At 36.9% G+C, this 13,174-nt stretch overlaps 1 long non-coding RNA gene across 1 annotated transcript; it reads left to right on the top strand.

The window, feature by feature from the left end:
- Window positions 1-440: 440 nt before the first annotated feature.
- LOC149639816 (uncharacterized) lies at window positions 441-4,873 on the top strand. Its single transcript, XR_016372305.1, has 3 exons — window positions 441-523; window positions 592-668; window positions 4,509-4,873. It is a non-coding gene; the product is annotated as an uncharacterized LOC149639816 (long non-coding RNA).
- The last annotated feature ends 8,301 nt before the right edge of the window (window positions 4,874-13,174 follow it).

Here is a 13,174-nt window from a genome sequence, read left to right as displayed (position 1 = left end):
ATTTTGGGTATAAAAGCTCGAGCATGGGCATTGGGTTTTCACAATCAAACCAACAATGAACAAGTACCAAGAATCTCAATCTATGTTCGACTCACCACCAACATCTCCGGGCAATCGTCAAGAAACCAGCAGCGGTAAACGCACTATACACCAATTCCTCAAGCCTGACCCCGTGGAGATTCTCCTCGATTCCGACGACGAGGACTTTGTCCAAGACGTGCTCCAAAAACACGTCGTCGGCGTTAACGGTATCGAGGGGTCGTACCGGCTAAGGAGCGACGGCCAGTACTTCGAGACAAAAGTCCCCCCACGAAAGGGGGATTATTTTGTAGACGTGAGTGTCTACAAATTTAAGGACATAAAGGGCTCCCAAGCCGACAAGCTTTGGGAGTGCTCGCACAAACGACTGAAGCGAGTCGTTGACAGCAAGGACAAGGAGGCCGTCAAACTCCTCAACGCCTTCCACCGGTTGGTGGAGGACATAAAGGGTGACGCTCAGGCCACGCAGCAGCCGCCCAGCAAAGTAAGTATCTTATTAACAATAAATTTACAAACCAAAATTTTGTTCCAATTTTTTTTTAATTTTGATAGAGATTCAAAAAATGAGTTCGAGCAGCGGCAGCAGCGGGAGTGACTCGGAGGGTAGTGAGGGAGAGGAACACGCACAGGTAAACCGTTTCTACACAATTGAGCGGCAGATTGACAAAACGAGTCGCAAATGGCACTGTAAACAAATCGATTGCGTATAGCTTTTAAAAATTTGGATGACATTCCAACGCGAGATTTTTTTCGAATTTTTCGAAAAATTCTCGACGAAGTTATACGCAAATTAGTAACCGAGAATCCCGGGTATAATCGGGTTCGATTTGTTTTAAGCTCCCCCGGATTGACGACCCCTGTAAATATTAAATTTATAAAAATTGACAAATTCACCAGTAAGCGAATTATGCGCACCATCTATAGAGTAACGCAATCTAGCCGGGACTTTGTCTTTAATGGGGAAGATTTTCAGTTTGACATAATTTTTTTAAACCTTGATGCGAATATAGGGACTTATTATAAATCCATAAAAAATAGAACTTTGGTTAATTTGGATTATTTCGTTAAACAAATAACCAATTTATTTTTATGGAAAACAATGATAATCTCTGTTTTGCTCGGAGTTTAGTTCTGGGTAAAGAGCTGGCCGATCGCAATTTTTATCAACAAAATAAGCAAGGTCCGCCCTTTAACCAGGACAATTTTAACAAACTGAGACGCAATAGCACTCTTCAAGGTAATATTGCGAAAATCTTGCACAGAAAAGCCGAAGTCCCCGAAGGTTTCGTTACTCTAGAAGATATTCAAAAATTTAAAATTATTTAGCTCCCCATTATCGGATTGTGATAGTTGATGCTGCGAATAATTTTACCATATTTTTCAAAGGACCCCAAGCTCCTAAATCTATCTATCTCTTAAAAATTGGCGACCATATCCACCCTGCAAAAACTTGGCACGGCATGATGGGGGGTTGTATTTCTTGCGATTTATGCTTAAAATCTTTTTACAAATACGAATTGTTAAAAGAGCATAAATGCCCCGAGGATAGAAAACCCTATATATGTTTTCGGTGTCAAGGAGAAGCTTTTCATTTAACCAACGAGGATGTTTTAAAACGTTGCGACGAATGCCACCGCTACTTTTTCCCGGGCCCCTACTACGAAACTCATTTACTTAATGGCACCTGCGCGAGTCAAAAACGATGTTTAGAATGTGGGCGACTTATGGGTGATAATCACGACTGCAATCCCGAATGCTCTCAGTGTAAAATAGTTCATCCACCAGGTGAACATTTTGTTATGCCTTTGGAAACCAAAATGAAAGCCTCGCGGTTTATTTATTACGACATTGAGACTATTCTTAGAAATAATATCCACGTCCCCATTTTACTAGTTTGCGACGTAGAGACTGAAGCTGGCTTTGAAACCAAAATTTTTTACGGCGCCAATTGCGTCGAGCAATTTTTAAATTATTTATTTAGCGTCGAGCAGGTAGTTTTGACTGGACAGAAACGTAAGACGTGCCAACCGCGCTTTACTAACACTCAAGTCGTAGCTCATTACGCGAAAGCTTTTGATAACTTCTTAATTCTCAACGCTTTAGTCCATAGACACGTCACCCCTGCCGTTATTTTTGATGGTAGTAAAATTTTAATGACTCATCTTGAGGGACCGCAAATTAGATTCCTCGATAGCTTTAATTACATTAGTCAACCTCTGCGTAATTTCACCAGCATGTTTAGCCTCGGCGATTTGGCGAAAGGATTCTTTCCATTTGATTTTCATACCGAAGAAAATCTTAATTACATTGGCGTCATCCCTGAAGCTTCGTACTTTAACGTAGCTCAAATGAAGGCCAATGATTATCGAGATTTTCAAACTTGGTACGCGTCAATGGAAGGATCTATTTACAACATCAAAGAGGAGCTTATTAAATATTGCATTCAAGATGTCCGAGTCTTAAGACAAGGCGTCGAAGCTTTTAGAAAAATTTACGTACATCTAACAAAATTAGACCCCTTTTGCTTAAAAAATATTACTTTGGCGGGTGCTTTAACCACTATCTATCTTAACAATTACTATAAACCTTGACAGCATGGGTATTGTTCCTTCTAACGGCTATAACGCAAAATTCAATCACAGTCAGATTAGCTTAAAATATCTCGCTTGGGTGGAGAAAACAGAGGATATAAAATTGCTAACGGCTTTAAGCTATGGCGGTGAATATCGGGTGGGTCGCTATTTAGTCAACGGCTATAGCGAAACTCCGCCCAAAATCTACGATTTCCACGGTTGCTACTTTCACGGATGTCCATGTCAAAAACTTAATGCCTACAATACCCAACTCAAAGCCAGCAACCGATTTCTGTACGAGCGGACTCTAGATAGAGAGCTGTTTATTAAAGAGAAGATGGTCGGGTATGAATATACCTCCATCTTTGAGTGTCAATTTGCTAAGCTTTTAAAAGAAAACGCCGAAGCAAAGGCTTTCAGCAAAAGTTTAACTTTTCGACCTCAAATATCAGCCCGTAGCGCTCTCTATGGGGGACGAACGGAAAATTTTGTTCTTAACTGCCACGTGCAAGGTGAGGAGAAAATTTTCTACAAGGATATTATTTCTTTGTACCCGAAAGTTTGTCGCGATTGTCCGTACCCTAGCGGCCACCCCATAATCTATAACAGAGATTTTGACAAATCGCCAGGGTGGTATTTTGGCGTTATGAGTTGTCGTCTGCTGGCCCCTCAAGATCTCCACATCCCCTTAATTCCCTTTCGCAGCGGTGGTAAATTAGCCTACGCCCTCTGTCGCACGTGTCTAGAATTGCGAGCGGAAATCTGCGATCACACTGTCAATGAACGGGCTTTCGAATCAGTCTGGCCAACGGTCGAAGTCTATGCCGCTATGGAGCATGGTTATAAACTCCTCGATATATTCGAAGTTTACCATTATCCAAAAACGAAATATTTCTTCGCCCAGTACATGACTGATTTTATCGCCTTGAAAGTGAAGAATTCCGGATTTCCCGCTCACGCGCAAACGCCTCTGCAAAAAGAGGCGTATATCGCCGATATAAACAAGAATGAAAAGCTTTCTCTGACAGTGGCTGATATTCAATCAAATCCTTCCCTGCGTAATATCGCAAAAATTAATTTAAATTCTCTTTGGGGTCGCATGGCATTAAATACGGGAAAGATTCGCAGCATCTTTATCAACAATTATTTCGAATTGATACGATACGCGAGCGATTACACTCTGGAATTAGTCGACTTACGGCCAGTTACGGAGTCGATCGCTATCTTATCGTACAAAGCCAAAAGCGATTACGTTTCGGACTATAAACTGGGGTCGGCCATCGTGGGGAGCTTTGTTTCTTGCTACGGGCGACTCGAATTGAACAAGATGCTGCTTCAATTAGACCGCGCAGCTTTGTATTGTGACACCGACTCGATAATCTACCGCCATCTACCGGGAAAGTTTGACATTCCAACTGGCAATCATATTGGTTGCTGGGCGGACGAACTCGGCGGTGATTATATAACTTCCTTTTGTAGTACCGGTGCCAAAAGTTACTCGTTTCGCACTAGCAAAGGAAAAGAAGTCAAGAAAATTAAAGGGTTGACGTTAAATCGAGAAAATCTTGAAAAACTTGACTTTGAAACCTTTGAAAGTGTGGCGATGAATCCGGAAAAGGAAGTTACAGTCAATGTCCCTTTTAATTTTAAACGGGACAAATACAAGCTGCAGCTAGAGGCCGTTAAAATCACCAAAAGATTTCGCCAAACCTCGAATAAGAGATCATTGAACGCCGATTTGACAACCAGTCGACCCTACGGTTTCAAAGAGGCAACACCCGCTTCAACATCTCTTTCGCATGAATTACGAGGCTAGGCGAAGACATACTTTTGAGGGCTTGTGGGAATCTCGCGTTCCTATCGAAGCCCTGGCCAAAGACGGTTTCTATCTTGCAGATGTAGAAACACAGACGACGCGCTGCGCCTTTTGCGGCATTGCCCTGTACCAGTGGCGTTGCACAGACCATCCATCGAGGGAACATCGGAAGCACAGTCCATCGTGTCCGATGGTTTCCAAAAAGCCGTGCAACAACAAACCACTGCGTCAGGGGTTTCCCGACTTCCCGACCAGCGAGGGCACGGATGTTGGCGACCCTCTGATCCAAACATGCCCAGCCACCAACAACGAGCGGTCGGGAAACGAAAAAGTGCGCGTGCGCATCAATCCGTCGTGTTTTCTACTGTAGTGCGTGTTTACCAACTACCCTTCGAGTCTCGCGTGAACTTTGACCTCATCAACGACCAACGCTTTCGACAACGGATTACGGACTTTGGAAAAATATTTTTAAAAAGCAATTAATAGGGATTTTTTTTTGGTAAAAGGGTTTTTTTTTAATGCTGTTTAAATATGTAAGGGTTTTTTTGGGGGGTTTTGGGTTTATAGTGTTTTAATTTTTTTGATTATTAATGTTTTTTTAAATATATATCTATGTTTTTAATATAAATAACATGTGAACAATAATAAAATGTTTATTATTTAAAATGAATCCGACCGAGTCAGTCTCGCATTCTTTAAAGTTCCAAACACCCGCCCAATTTCTAATCGTGGGGCCAACGCAAGCGGGGAAGAGTTTTCTTTTAAGTAACTTATTGCAAAATCATCAGCTTATGTTTGACCCGCCGCATAAAAAGGTTATTTATTGCTACGCGGCCTGGCAACCAAACTACGAAAGATACAAGTTCAGAAGTGTCCGACCCCAAAGATACAAGTTCAGAAGTATCCGACCCCAAAGATACAAGTTCAGAAGTATCCGACCCCAAAGATACAAGTTCAGAAGTATCCGACCCCAAAGATACATGTTCAGAAGTATCCGACCCCAAAGATGCAAGTTCAGAAGTATCCGACCCCAAAGATGCAATTTCAGAAGTATCCGACCCCAAAGATGCAAGTTCAGAAGTATCCGACCCCAAAGATGCAAGTTCAGAAGTATCCGACCCCAAAGATGCAAGTTCAGAAGTATCCGACCCCAAAGATGCAAGTTCAGAAGTATATTGTTTCAATATTCAGGGTGTAATTGGTGTACATTCATGTATTCAGGGTCTAATGTATTCATAGCGTCAGGGCAACTTACACAGCGAAATATATTTAAACCAAGTTGAACTACAATATTAAAAATAAAACTACAATGTTTAAATTTTTCTATTACATAATTAATTTTATGTTGTTCAATTAAATGCAAATCTAATATTTTTTATTTGTTTTTTTTATTAATTAACTATAATGTATTACGAGGGAGGACGAACACACCCACGGCCACCACAACAGACACGGCAACTCCCACTTCCATCCCCAGTGAAACTAATAGCTCACATCTAACGATGTGGCTAAAAAAATAAAATGGACTGGAGATATCGCTAACAAAACAAAATCACGCACGATGGAGCTAGTAAAAAGCTACCGATTAATGGCATTAACCACTAACGCCATCTTAGTTCAATAGTGAAGCACAAGGCTCCTCATTAACTGTGAACTAAACTGCAGACTCTACATCAATAAAACAAAACCAAGCGCGATGGAACCAGCAAAAAAGGCTACCAATTTATGACATTAACCACTAACGCCATCTTAGTTCAATAGTATTAAATATTGAAAAAATAAAAATCAACTGGATTGAAGATGTCACTAACGAAATACAAGGCGCTTCATTAACTCTCTGAGCTAAACTGCAGATTCTACACCAACAAATCACTACCCTTTTTAAAAAGCATCTTTAAGTATATTAGCAGTATTTTAACAAACTCCCCCTTCCCTTTTTTATACCTAAAATAATTTAACATTAAAACCGATGCTTACTATTTTTCTGGCTATTATATATTCTCAATTTTACAATCCTAGGATTAAATGTGTATAAATATTTTTTCATCATTGAATTATTCACTTGAGAGATTAACAAAATGATTATTGGTGCTCTAACTTTAATGTTGAACTTTTCACACTTTTTAAGTCCAACCTTCACGTATGACTGTCTTTGAACATTTTTTTAATCCCTCTCATGTATTCATAGTGAAACTTACATTTTAGATTCATTTAAAATTAATTATAGTTATTCATAGCTTTTCCCTGTTAAGGTCTATTTTTTGCCAGCCAGACGCAATCTCTAATTATTCTCAAAAGCCTTTCTGGTGTCCAAAATAATTTTAATTATAAAGTTACGAATGAAACCCTTTAAAAATTACTATTAGCTTTAAACGTGAAAAACAAAATTTTTATTTACTGCAAAATAATTATAATGAATACCATAAATAAAAAACAACCAGGGAAATTCAATTCCAAATTGCGTGCTATAAATAAACGTAGCAATTATCAAACCAAATGTGTTTTTAAAATAAATCTTTAGCACATTTCAATAAAATAATCATGCGTTTAACCAAAATATTCTTAAAGCAATTTATTGCTTTAATGACTTTTAAGTAATTACTGAAGAGCCATAACTTTAAAAAATTACAATTTATATTTTAACTATTATGTAAAATAAATAATATTATTAACCCTAACTTTTGTCATCAATAAACTACTGTAACTCTCATTTGACTTTATTTATCAAAGGTAAAATAGTTACCATTAGTTTCATAAATTCTAGTAAATAATTTGTTGATCCTGGTATTTCCTATATTCAATGATAAATCTAAGCACAGTTCCATTGCCAGACTACCCTAGTACGCTGGCTAATCATTTATCATCTATCCCAATGGCTAAATCCAATTAAGATTGTACTTAAGGTCAGAGCTAAAAATAAAATATGCCAAACTACCACACTATACGGAAGAGAAATTCTTTTTAAGACACGCCAAAGGAGGGCCCTTTGCATTAAAACTGAAAGGCTAAATGTATTCCTGTTATTGTATATCAAATTATTATGAAATTGCCATCTTTTCCAAAATACTACAAAATTGTATTTCTTTTCCCCCGAAATATTGCCAAATTATTGCTAGTTGTCTTATTTAATCATGTCATTTTTAACAAAAAAATTACCATTTTATTTTCTTAAATTAGGTTAAAGTTAGTGCACCACAAAAGATGGTATTCTATATGTTGAATCTTGTGTAAAGGTTAAAAGAAATATCCGTTCTGAATAAGATGTTGTTGACACAATGACATTGGAAATGGGGTTCAAAATTAGCCTGAAAGCAACTGGTATATTCTGGTCTGGGTTCATGAGAAATAGTCAAACTAAATCTTTGTCATGACATCACACCCTCGTATATCTCACTTCATCAGCTCAAATTAAGATTAAAAATATTGATGTGACGTCCCCTTAGCTACCAGCTCTCAGTCTATTGAATGACAAACTATTTCCTTTTCTGCAGCATGCGGGAATGAGCACTGAAATAAATTAATCACCACCGCATGTACGCAAAATTAATAAAAATTAAGACCGAAGTAACAGATATTAATCAAAACGCGTCTTGGATTTAACCAAGACCTAAAAAGTATCGATAAGAACATGGTTAATCACTTGACTGAATGAGCAGATATTGAAACGTTTTTTTTAATTAAATCTTACATGCTTAAGAAAGTAATGTTCCATCACCCTATTCCATTGAATAAACTTATTTTACTGGTAGTAAATATTTTCCCTCTCAATAATTTGAAAAATTTACTTATCTCGGGTTTTCGAGCACAATTCCATTCCCCGAAAACATTTTATAACTACATTTATTATCACTTTTAAGAGTTTTCGTGTGGAAAATACCATATAACTACAACGAAACAATGACAAAACGATTTAGTCGTAGTCTGCTTCAGACTCTGCTGTCATGTGGGTGTATTAAAAGTAGTTGTACTTCGAGATCTTGCAAGTGTCAAAAAAACAGTCTTATGTGCACGAACATGTGCAAATGCACCAACTGCAAAAACGCAAAACTGCCTGAAAATGACGAAAACATGTCTGATTTATCAGACGAAGACTAAGCGTCTCATAATCATAATTCATAAATCTTAAGCTCTTATCAAATAAACTTTTCAATAAAATGTTTACAAAAGTCATTGGCTTCGTTCACTTGAAAATTTTATATCTCCTAAATATTTTTTTTATTATTTACGGTGTATTTTCTATTGCATTGACTTACATGATATATATATATTCTCAAAGAAATTTTGGCTTCCAAAATAACACCAACTTTAAACTCCTTGAAATGCACCTTACACTAAGCGGATTTAATTATATAAACTGGGGGTATTCAATAACCTTTAAGTTTTATAACATGCATCAAGACAAAGACATAGTTAATAATAAAGGAGTTTTTTAAGGTTTTCGGTATTAGATCGGCACCAGGGGGTGAAGACAAAAATTAATATCTCGCTCTCTATTCAAGCAATTTGAACATATTTTGGTTTCGGCTTTAGGTGAGAGCCAATGGTTTTATACAAAAATATCAAATCTTTTTTAAAATTAAATAATAACATTTTTTTTCAAAGATATTTAAATTAATTTTTTCGAGATTTTCGTTAAAACAAGAAAATTCATACTTTTAATTGGTTCATGGGCGTTAAATGTATAATACAAAGAAAGCCCCATTTATTGTCTATCATTTGGCGCAAAGATGACTAAAATCGGTTGAGTAGATCAAGCGTTAAAAAAAGATAACTAAAGGCACAATTTCCCCCCTACTTTGCCCCCCCCACACTTTATGTCCACCCGTGGAAAGGCGGAAAACGCGGTTTCCTAAACAGAACTACCTATCCTGCATGGCGAAACTGAAAAACAATTGTATGCGACACCTATAAGATAAACTTAACGAAATGGAGGCTCGGCCCACGGTCTATAATGTAAGAATATGGTAAGACTCGGATTCTGAACTTATCTTCCCATGTTAAGTAACAGTTAATCTCAATATAAGACTCAATGCTACTATGTTTTGAGTCCACTATGCCCTAATTATTTTTACACGTAAATTTAGCATTGAAATGATACTAACAAAAGCGGATTATGCTTCACACATAAAGTACGTAAGTCCCACTTTTCCATAGCTTTGGCCATGGATTTCATGATATTCCCAAAGTAAAAACTAAGCAGACCAACAAAAAAGCTTTTAACCAATCATGAGCCCCCTAACCTCTTTAATGCCAGACCAATCGGCGACGGCTATTACTTTTTTTTGCACGGGACCTCGCCGTCGACATAACCGGGAAGCCCGAAAGGCGAATTTGCGGTATCGTTCGGTAGTCGTTATAAAATATTTAACGTTTTAAAGCTCAAGTTTGGAAATTTTTGAGACCTTTACTAAGTCTTCAACTAAATATTATAAGATTTTCTTTAAATTTCAACAGAAAAATAGCTCTGCGAATAATAGTAGACTTGAAAACTACATTAAGCCTTGGCTAGGTATCAGCGGAATCCCGATTCCCGAGCCGCCGGCGGCCGGGCTTGCCGTAACGGCGAGAACAGAAAAATACCTCGTTAAAAAACAGATGCACGGCGCCTTAAATAGTCCAAGCAAAAGCTACCAAGATTTATAAGATTTTCTTGCCTTACTCCCAAATAATCTTTGGTATTGTGAATAGTTTTATCTAAAGAATATTTAAGACACCCTACTCAGTCTTTATAGTAGTTCTCGAATTTAGGTACGTGGTAAATCGCTTCTCTAGGCGGAAGGATCGGATGGATCCGAAGGAACCGCGTTACTGAACTATTTCCCTCCGCGTAAGGGGAGGTTCTTTCCTAGGAGCTTAGAGAATATCGTGTAGCTCCCCCAAGCAAATGTTACGTACTTCATGTGTAAAGCCTAATCGGCTTCTGATACTAAGAATATGTTAACGTGGCTACCGCTTCTTCTACAATCAACGTTTAACGAAATTTCGTGGTTCTCATTTTAATGTTTAATTTTCGTGGTAATAATTTTGGGAATAGTTAATTCGAAAATGAGTAGCTTGAGTCTTACATGAAGATTAATTGTCACGTATCATGGGAGGATTGGGTTTAGAAGCAGAGTCTTACCAAATTCTTATACGAGTTAGTTCTTGGTCAACGTCTTTCAATAAAAATTGACTAATCTTTTTCAATAAACCGGAGGGAGATTTTTCACTAATACCGATGGTATTAACCACAGATCGTTTCAATGCCTTCGCATCTTCGCACCCATTTTTGACTTCGAGAATCCAAATATTATTCGGAACAAACCAATCGAATGAAAACGATATTTACTCTGTTGTCAATAAATGGGTAACTCGTCTTTCCTATTTTCCATATGAAATTGTAATCAGACGATTCCCTTTCCTAAAGTGTACGGATAAGAGCTTTCAATTGTAGATTAATTCGATCCAATCGCGAGGACTTCGTTGAACCAAGATAAGTCACAAGATTGAGTTCAGCTTTTGTCTTTCATACACTTCAGCTGAGTAATTTATATTTTTTTACCAGTTTTCGCCAGTTTTTTCGAATTCACAAGGAGAGAAAACTGGCTACATGATTAGATTCCTGCATGTTCTACAAATACTCGACAATATCACGTAACGTTAATAACCTGTGTTTACGCTACTCCTAATGAAGGGAATAATGGAAACATTTTTCAGCGTTATTCTCATCCCGAATGCTGATCAGTTTTGGGGAGCGAAAGTTAATAATTCGTGGAATGGAATGCTAGGAATGCTCCAAAGAAATGTATAATTGAAAATATATTCTGAACCAAGAACACCTTAATACTAAGAATATGTCAACATGGCTTCAGCTTCATCTACAATCCACGCTTACTTTCATGCTATGGTTGGAGCACAGCCGACTTGTATTAATAAAGGCCTATAGGTAGGAAGCTACCCATGGGGCGGCACAAATTTTTTAGCGACCGCTAGATGTCGCCCTTAGGGGGAAAATTTTGTGGCGGGAACTTCAAAACGAATGAAAATGCCAATAGGAGAATGCTTACTTTATGTATTGAGGTTGGTTTTTTTTTGAATAAAGTAAGGCAGTTTTTTTAGAAGTAATACATTCACTTGATAACAATATATTTGTCTTTATCTCATTTAAAGTGCGTTTAGTAAAGTATGTTTTCTACTTTTCTATCTCAGTACAATGTAATATTTTCAAAATAAGTGTTTTGATTAGTACCTAACATGTGAAGTTTTTTGAATCACATTACAACTTTGCATATTTTCGGGGTAAGGGTTTTTATTTGTACGTTTTGACTGTTTCTTCAACGTCACTTATATCTTTGGCATAGTTGATCATTAGGAGTTTGACAAGATTATCTAACATAATATCACATAAATTAATATATACCTATTCCTCCCCCATTTTCAGCGTCCCACCAGACCCAATCGTTTCCGCAGTTAAGGCGCGTATTTCTCTCAGATTTCGTATCCACCCTCATTCCTTGCCCTAAAATACCCCAGTAATGTTTTGGTAAATATAGACATATTCACAGGGTTGGCCAAATTACATGAACCTCAAATGAAAAATTATAATTACAAATCAAAAGTATGTTAAATTACAAATTATAAATCATCGTAGGATTCGTATCTGATTTTGTTAAAGAACCCTTAACGTTTCTACCTCGCCAAAATATTTAAGGTATTATAAAGTACGCAATAACGCAATAAGTTACTAAACTTTTTCAATCCTACTGTGAAATGTATATATTAATTTATGTGATATTATGTTAGATAATCTTGTCAAACTCCTAATGATCAACTATGCCAAAGATATAAGTGAAGTTGAAGAAACAGTCAAAACGTACAAATAAAAACCCTTTGCCCGAAAATATGCAAAGTTGTAATGTGATTCAAAAATTTCATATGTTAGGTACTAATCAAAACACTTATTTTGAAAATATTACATTGTACTGTGATAGAAAAGTAGAAAACATACTTTTCGAAACGCACTTTAAATGAGATAAAAACAAATATATTGTTATCAAGTAAATGTATTACTTCTAAATAAACTGCCTTACTTTATTCAAAAAAAAAAACCCCCAACCTCAAGGCAAAAAGTAAGCTTTCTCCTATTGGCATTTTCATTCGTTTTGAAGTTCCCGCCTCAAATTTTTCCCCCTAAGAACGACATCTAGTGGCGGCAGATCGCGACGGCCATTGCCAATATCAGAAAAAAAACCGAGGATCACCTATAGGCCTTTATTAATACAAGTCGGCTATGGTTGGAGATAGTAAACTTTCTAATCTAATGTTAAATTGTCGTGAAAATAATTTGGGCATAGATAATTTGCAAATAAGTAGCTATGAGCTTTATAAGGTAGTTAATTTTGGTTCACTTAACATGGGAAAGTTTGTATAGAATCAAGAGTTTTGCCATATTCTTTTAAATACGAGTTAGTTCTTGGTCATGTTCTATCATTAATAATTGATAAAACCTTTTCAATACACAGGAGGGAGATTTTTCACTATTACCCGTGTCACTAACCACGGATCGATTCAATTCCTTCAAATCTTCGCATCCATTTTTGATTTCGAGATCCCAAGTATTATTCGGAACAAATCAATCAAACGAAAACGATATTTTTTCGGTTGTCATTAAATTTAAATATTTTAAATTATACATTTCTTTGAAGCATTCCTAGCATTCCATCCCACGAATTATTAACTTTCGCTCCCCCAATATCATCAGGATTCG

This window comes from Phalangium opilio, unplaced genomic scaffold (assembly GCF_054372755.1).
Source record: "Phalangium opilio isolate 3A_F unplaced genomic scaffold, DU_Popi_V2 ptg000094l_1, whole genome shotgun sequence".
Taxonomy (NCBI): domain Eukaryota; kingdom Metazoa; phylum Arthropoda; class Arachnida; order Opiliones; family Phalangiidae; genus Phalangium; species Phalangium opilio.
This window is presented reverse-complemented; position numbering and strand designations above follow the sequence as displayed.